Source organism: Hordeum vulgare, chromosome 7H (assembly GCF_904849725.1).
Source record: "Hordeum vulgare subsp. vulgare chromosome 7H, MorexV3_pseudomolecules_assembly, whole genome shotgun sequence".
Lineage (NCBI taxonomy): Eukaryota > Viridiplantae > Streptophyta > Magnoliopsida > Poales > Poaceae > Hordeum > Hordeum vulgare.
This window is the reverse complement of record NC_058524.1, coordinates 535640192-535647273: the sequence shown is the minus strand read 5'-3', so window position 1 is coordinate 535647273 and position 7082 is coordinate 535640192.

Below are 7082 nucleotides of genomic sequence, written 5' to 3'. Positions count from 1 at the left end.
ACCTGATCTTGATAACCCACAACCTAAGAATAGAAGATACGATAAGAATGACTTCGCTGCTAGGAAGCACGGTAAAGAAAGGGAGTCATGGGTTCAGAAACATATGGCCTTTCCTCCCAAACCATCCAAGAAAAAGGATGATGAGGATTTTGAGCGATTCGTTGAGATGATCAGACCTGTCTTTCTGCAGATGCGTTTGACGGATATGCTCAAGATGTCTCCGTATGCTAAGTACATGAAAGATATTGTGACTAATAAGAGGAGGATACCTGATCTTGAGATCTCCTCCATGCTTGCCAACTATACCTTCAAGGGTGGAACTCCTAAGAAACTAGGTGATCCTGGTGTGCCCACTATACCTTGCTCCATTAAAGGCAACTACGTTAGAACTTCGTTATGCGATCTTGGAGCGGGTGTTAGTGTTATGCCTCTTTCTCTTTATTGTAGACTTGAACTGGATAAGTTGAAACCTACTGAAATCTCTCTGCAAATGGCCGACAAGTCAACTGCTTTCCCTATCGGCATTTGCGAGGATGTGCCTGTTGTGGTTGCTAACACCACTATCTTAACAGACTTTGTTATCTTGAATATTCCCGAGGACGATGCCATGGTTGTCATCCTCGGAAGACCCTTTTTAAACACTGCAGGGGCTGTTATAGATTGCAACAAAGGCAATGTCACTTTCCATGTCAACGGTAATGAGCATACGATGCACTTTCCGAAGAAACAATATCGAGTACACTGTATCAATGCTATCGAAAATACTTCATCAATTCTTATTGGGAGCTTTGAATGCCCTATTCCTCGTGTCAAGATGAAGTATGACTTGCTTGTTGGGGAGATACACATCCCCATTGAGGTGACCTAGTGACTACCCGAAAATTCTCCGTCCTCTTTTGCGATTCGAGAAAGTTTTGTCGAGGGGATTTGATCAACCCCATTGACGGGTTTCTTTCGATGACCATGAGATGGATGAATCGAGGAGTCACAAACCTCTGTTCCAAGCTTTCACTTTAGGTTGCTTAGAAGAAAAATGATAGATTTAGTTTAGTTTTCCCTGTTTTTTGTCTTAGCGTCCCGTAGAAAATACCCCGAAAATCAAAGTTCTCTGAACGCTGTGAAAATCAAGTATGATTTTTCTTGATTATTTGAAAAATACTGGGACAAAGAGTCTGTTTGGGGGCCACACTAGTGGGCCACAAGCCCTAGGGGCGCGGGAACCCCCCTGGCGGCGCCACCCAGGCTTGTGGGGCCCACAGGCACCCCCTCCACTCATTCTTGCTCCCATCTAGTTCTCCTACCTCCAGAAAAAATCGTTTCGCAGCTCAAACCCGTGTTCTTGCTCCTCTTGCTGGGATTTTTGATCTCTTTGCTCAAATCACCGTTCTCCGAACTGTTTTGGGGAAATTACTCCTTGGTAAGTGACTCCTCCATTGGTCCAATTAGTTTTTTCTCTACTGCCTTATACTCCGCGTATTTTTGCTCCCTTGGTGACCATGTTCTTGAGCTTTGTATGCTGATTCTAGCTGGTCCCAAGTAGTTTGATGCGTAATATGGTCTCTAGGGACTTGTTGGAGTAGTTTCTACTAGTTTGGTTGAACATTGTTCACCTTTCCTTTGGGTCACTGAAAATTTCAGAAAAGGAAGATGTTCAGGAGAAACTTTCATGGTGGTTCCTCAAGCAAGAGAGGTCCCCGTCTCGCGATTCGGAAGCGTGATCCTTACCAACCTAGGGACGCGCAGGTACAACCGTGTGAATGCCCTTCTGATGAATTTATGATTGAGGCAGGCTTCAAAGATGAGTTTGATGCATTTGTTCGCAATGTCGGACTTGAAGAATTCATCTCCGATAAATGTGAACAATATGTTGCTCTCACTGCCTCTTTCGTTCGTAGATTCAAATTTTCAGCTGGCCGTGAGCCATCGGTACTGTTTTATCTCTATGATAAATCGTATACCATGGATTTAGAGGATTTGAGTAGAGTTTGCAAAATACCTATTTGGGGTAACCTCAATGATCCTCCTAAATCTTCAGTTAGAGATTTTTGCGCTGGTATTACGGTTGGAGAAACTAGAGACATTACGCAAGCTACCATGGGGAGTATTCATTTTCCTGCCTTGCATTACTTTGCCCTCTTCATAGGCAGATCCATTAATGGCAAGATTGAGCATTGTCACCTCTGCGCACCCGACCTTAGTATCCTTAAGAGCGCAGTGACGGGTGACAAAAGCTTCAACATGGGAGCAATTTATAGCAAGGAGGCTGAATAAGAATGCTATTGATGGGGATTTCTTTGGTGGGATCTATGCCACTCGCATAGCTAATTTTCTTGGAGTACCCATCCGCGCAGGAGATCCCCCACTCCATACAACTTTCCTTGACCGCGTCGCTATGACACGCTACTAGTTCCTTGAGAGGGATGATGAATCCCTCCTGTACCGACTGATATTTAACCGGCATCGTGTTTTCCATATTACCCTTCCTGCTCCTGCTCTATTTGACTTTCAGGTAAAACGAAGATATTACATAACCCGAGGAGAGGCAGAGGAGTATGAGAGGGAGGCGAAGGCTGCTCGTCTCCGTGAGGCAGCTATTCAGGCAGTGGCTGCAGCGCTCCCGTATAACCCCGATTACGATTTTGGGTTTCGCCACGACCATCCTCGGGAGTAGACCAAGTTAGGCAAAAAGCCTAAGCTTGGGGGAGTACGTGTTCTCACCGACTTTACATTCTTGCTTATGCTTTCACTTTGTTAGCCGGTTTTCACACTTTGCCACTGTATCATCCATGCAAGTTTATTTTCTTTTTCTCGTTTTCTTTTCGTGTGTCTGTCTAGTTTGAGAAAAAAACCAAAAAGATTTTCTTCTTCTTCTTTTGCTTGTTGGGAGCTTTCCCGTGTAGATAGTTTTCTTTTTCTTTGGGTCAAGGTAGAAGATATTGGTTACACTGTTTAGTGGCTCTTGCATGCATACCTGTTTAGCTTTCAAAGAGCCATATTATGTTGTCTTCTCCTTTGTGTTTGCCTGCAGATTCCAACTTTAGTCCAATGCACGAGCACTCTTATTATTGTTGACATCGTTCGGTCGTGCAAGTGAAAGGCAATCATGACGATATATGATGAAGTGACTGAGCCTGGAAAAGCTGGTATGAACACGATCTATTTTGTTTTTGTAAATATGACTAGCTCATCATGCCTGATTCAGCTTTGTTGTGAGAGAAACATGTTTGCAATGACAACTTAGAGATCATAGTTGATTATGCCATGCTTACTTAGCTAGGAGCTTATAATGGTTTGCCTTGGTTCCCAACATGAATGTTGAGATGACTATGATGTAGTATGATAGGATGGTATCCTCCCTTGAATGTTTCAAGTGGCTTGACTTTGCGCATGTTCACGCATGTAGTTGAAACAAAATCAACATAGCCTCTATGATGTTCATGTTCATGGTGATTTATGTCCTACTCATGCTTGCACTCAATGTTAGTTACTCTCAATGCATTTTGATGACTGTTGTCGCTCTCTAGTTGGTTGCTTCCTAGTCTTTTGCTAGCCTTCACTTGTACTAAGCGGGGATACTGCTTGTGCATCCACCTCCCATAAACCCAAAGTTGTGCCATATGAGTCCACAATACCTACCTATGTGCGGTATCTACCTGCCGTTCCAAGTAAATTTGCATGTGCCACTCTCTAAACCTTCAAGAAATAATCTGTCTTGTATGCCCGAACCGCTCATGTGGTGATAGGGGGCTATTGGTATCTTCCATGCTAGGCGTGGTATCCTCGATATGTGTTTATTCACTATCATTCACGAGAAAGGGCCGGTAATTGGTATTCCTGGTTCCATGCTCAAATTGAAAAGATAATTACAAAAAGAACTCCCCCAGGATTGATGTTGGTTTGGACGATACCCGAGGATTCGACTAGCTGTGGAGTGTGATTGATTGGTGGTGGGGGAGTCAAAACTTTACTTTTCTGTTTGGGAACCGCCTATAGCATGTGTAGCGTGGAAGATGTTGAGAACTCTTAGTCATTGCGTTGACAATGAAAGCATGCCACCCAAAATTATTATCTTTCTTTCCAAAGCTTGAGCTCTGGCACCTCTGCAAATCATTGCTTCTCTCTGCGAAGGGCCTGTCTATTTATGTTCCTGTTGAGTCATCCTCCTCTTACAAAAGTACCAATTAGAGAGCACCTCTGTCATTTTTATGCTTTGCTTTTAAATGTGTTGAGTGTGACTATGGCTGGATCTTCATCGCCTTGAATTACAATGTTTAGTCAGCCCTTGGTGTTTTAAGGTGCTCTGCATTTATGTTTTGCGGTCTCAAAAAAACTAGCGAGATACCATCTATTCGTATTGCTTCATGTTGTTTTGATTGAAGTGTTGACACTTGAGGCTTATTATTATTTGCTCGCTAGTTGATTATGCCATTGATATAAGTTTACCGTGAGACCTAGATGGCATTTGCTTATGTGGTTTGATTGTGATGTTGCTGAAATTCTGGTTGTGAGTTAAGACATAGTTGCAACAACAAGATCAAACAGAGTTCGTCAAAGTTTTTCTTTTGTCTCTCTCAGTTTGTCAACTAAGTTGCTTGAGGACAAGCAAGGCTTTAAGCTTGGGGGAGTTGATACGTCTCCGTCGCATCTACTTTTCCGAACTCTTTTGCCCTTGTTTTGGACTCTAATTTGCATGATTTGAATGGAACTAACCCGGATTGACGCTGTTTCCAGCAGAATTGCCATGGTGTTGTTTTTCTGCACAAATGAAAGTTCTCGGAACGTCCTGAAAATTTACGGAGATTTTTTCTGGAATAAAAGAAAAATACCTGCGCAAAGTTCCACGTGAGGGGGCGTGCCAGTGGGCCACAATCCCCTGGGCCGCGGCCACCCCCTATGGCCACGCCATGAGGGCTTGTGGGGCCCACATGGCACAACCGCCCCCAATCTCAGTCCTATATCTTCCGTTTTGCCTGAAAAAATATCAGAGAGAAGGTTTCATCGCGTTTTGCGATACGGAGGCCTCGCCACATCCTGTTCTTCATCTGGAGGGCGGATCTGGAGTCCGTTTCGGGCTCCGGAGAGGGGAAATCGTCGCCATCGTAATCATCAACCTTTATCCATCGACAATTCCATGGTGCTCTTCATCGTTCGTGACTAATCTCATTGTAGGCTTGCTGGACGGTGATGAGTTGGATGAGATCTATCATGTAATCAAGTTAGTTCTTGATGGGGATTGATCCCTAGTATCCTCTATGTTCTAGATTGATGTTGCTACTACTTGGCTATGCTTAATGCTTGTCACTAGGGCCCGAGTGCCATGATTTTAGATCTGAACCTATTATGTTGTCGCCAATATATGTGTGTTTTAGATCCTATCTTGCAAGTTGTAGTCACCTACTATGTGTTATGACCCGGCAACCCCGGAGTGACAATAGCCGGAACCACTCCCGGAGATGACCATAGTATGAGGAGTTCATGTATTCACCACGTGTTAATGCGTTGGTCCGGTTCTTTATTAAAAGGAGAACCTTAATATCCCGTAGTTTCCATTAGAACCCCGCTGCCATGGGAGGGATGGACAATAGATGTCATGCAAGTTCTTTTCCCTAAGCACGTATGACTACATACGGAATACATGCCTACATTAGATTGATGAACGTGAGCTAGTCACATATCTCTCCGTGTTATAGCTGTTACATGATGAATCACATCCGTCACACTCATCCATCACCGATCCACTGCCTACGAGTCTTTTACTACTGGTTCTCACTACGTTACTTTGCCTAGGCTTGACCCTTGCTACAAGAGGGATTGGGCCACCTTGCTGCTGCTGTCACTTTGCTACTGTTGCTACTTATGTTACTTGTTACTTTGCTGTTGCTACTACTGTTCCTTGCTACTCCACTGTTACTTGTTGCAAGACTTTGTTGGCACTATCATCCCGTCAACAGGGCCTTTCCTGGCGCAGTTGCTGGGAATTGTCAAAGTTTTTACTAGCGCCATTGATACAACAGTTAGGAATAGTCTGCCTTGTCACCAGATCGTTTCTGGCTCCGTTGTTATCATACTACCTTGCTACTGATACTTTTCTTGCACACACTAATCTTTCAGGTGTGATTGAATTGACGACTCACCTGCTAATACTTGAGAATATCCTTTAGCTTCCCCTTGTGAGCGAATCAATAAATTTGGGTTGAATACTCTACCCTCGAAAACTGCTGCGATCCCATACGCTTGTGGGACATCACTTACCCGAATATTCTATCGGAAGTTGGGAAGAGCTTGAAGAAGCCTTCCTGTCTAATTTTCACGGAACATACGTCTGAGCACCGAACTCCTGCGACCTGAGCAACGTCATCCAAAAGGCGGGCGAGCGGCCAGAGAATTCTAGAATAGGTTCCTAACCAACAAGAACCAGATCGTGGACTATCTGGATGCCGAGGCGATAACCTCCTTCATAAACAATATCCGGGGCAAATGGCTGGCTCGCCAGCTCGGCCCGCTTTTGTGCGGGCGAGGACAATTGGCTAGCTCGACGCGGCTACAACACGGACGACCCCGACAACTCTGAAGTTTGGGATGGAAATGTCAAGCCAAGGAAAAACAAGACCAAACGCCGCCACCGTAACGGTGATGCGAATGACAGAGCCGTAAACGCTGGCTTCTGTAGTGTAGCTCAAAATCTAGAAAGCGGAAGAAACCCTTTAAAGACAGAAAAACCATCCATGAAAACCTCACCAATCATTTCACAAAAATCAGAGAATATAGCAGTCATACATCTTTGAAAGGTAGTAGGTGTGTTGCATAGTCCAAAAGGCATACATCTATAACCATAGGTTCCAAAAGGACAAGTAAGGTGGTTTTCTCTTGATCATATTGTGGCGTATTTGAGAGAAACGAGAATAACCATCTAGAAAGTGAAAATGTGTGTGCTTCGATAATCTTTCTAGCATTTGGTCTATGAAAGGTAAAGGCTAATGATCTTTTCTAGTAGCTTTGTTTAATTTTCTAAAATCAATTGCCATTCTATAGCCAGTCACAATTCTTTTTGGAATGAGTTCATTTTTATCATTAGGAACAAT